Below are 1,622 nucleotides of genomic sequence, written 5' to 3' on the forward strand. Positions count from 1 at the left end.
GAAATGAAATAAAACACAGCAGATAAGGTGGCGAGGAGTTGATGATTTGATATACAAAGCAGAATAAATAAACATTACCAATTAATGAAAACTTCGTAATTGTGATATTTGTGGAACAAAAGAAACAAAAGAAACAAGCAGCAGTAATTACTTTACTGCTTAATATTCTGCAAATAATTATACATTCATTTGCGAAAAGAGGGTAATAAAAATCACATATATTGGAGTGTTCCTTTCGCGATTAACCAGCTAAATAAATTAAAAACTAATTAGTGAACGAAAACACATAGGCATGCAACTGAAATATACCAATAGACGGGTCCTTAATCCCGACAATGTGGTTGAAATAACTTATTTATTCAACGTGTCTTATTGGACCTGCGATAACGAAGTTTCATTAAAAACAGAAAAAAAACACTTATATGCCATAGCGGAAGATTAACTGTAGACGTTTGACCAATTACGAATTCGACATCTTTATAGACAATGGCTATTTAACTATGTTATTAGCAAAGTAGTAATTTATGGGTGTGTTCGCGTTATACGTTTTGAACGGCGTGTTATAAAATATGCGTTCACTATAATAGTTATTATAATTTATAGACGTAGTGAAGTAATAATTTCGGTATTATATTCCATCTTATTGTGATGTTTGTGATGCGGGCATCGAAATTCCGACGCAAGTGGTTTTAATGCCAATGCGCTATCACTAGACTACACAAACTTTTAAAAAAGTACACGCAGAAGCGTTTTAATTTAAACAGCGAATCGGGAAGTTCACACCTTGTCATGCCTAACAACTGGTCCATTTGTTAAACGGTCTATGGTCTAAAACATCACTATTAATGAAAACTGAAAGATAAAGTTTTACCTACATGAATGTATAAATTTGTAAATAAAACTGTAACATGCAATGCTAGGTTAAATAAGAGTGGTGTTTGAATTGATATGTTAAATAAATTATATTTAAAAATCAAAAACTGATAAATAGCTTATATGCACGGCTGTCTGCTTTAAAATGCCATATTTCTGTTGTGTTACAAAAATATAGCCGAATCTTATAACAAAAAGGGCACGAAACAGCTGATTATAGGAACTGTGGCCTAACAGACAGAGTCGTCCGGTATTTGGCCCTTTTCCAACTCAAGTGACGAAGAAAATCGGGAACTTAGTTCCCTAAGATCCCACCGTCACCGAATACATCGAAATTAAATGTCAACATTTTTCAGAAGGAAGGTAATAACGTATGTCATCGCCTGCATCACCGGACGTCCTGATGTTAGTACGTTCACCGAGTTTCGAGGTCAGTTTCGAACTCGGAACAATATACCTTACCGAAGCTGGTAATGTTACCGTTATTGTTAATTGCCAATCATTACCAGAGAAAAGTATCTCGCAAATCATATTCACCGCTTTATGAACAAACTTACTCTGGAAGGTTTCTTCCGATGTCAAAAGTCGTTATTGAACGATTAATGAGATTACATGTGACAAACGCCAATCACCTGAAATATTGGACTTTTGCCGTAAAACAAACTCCGAATGAGCATAACGTTATTGGAAAAAACAATAGCCAACACAAATACGCCCGAAGTCTATTTGAGAGAAGCTCGCCAGCCGAA

Source organism: Dreissena polymorpha, chromosome 15 (genome assembly GCF_020536995.1).
Source record: "Dreissena polymorpha isolate Duluth1 chromosome 15, UMN_Dpol_1.0, whole genome shotgun sequence".
Taxonomy (NCBI): domain Eukaryota; kingdom Metazoa; phylum Mollusca; class Bivalvia; order Myida; family Dreissenidae; genus Dreissena; species Dreissena polymorpha.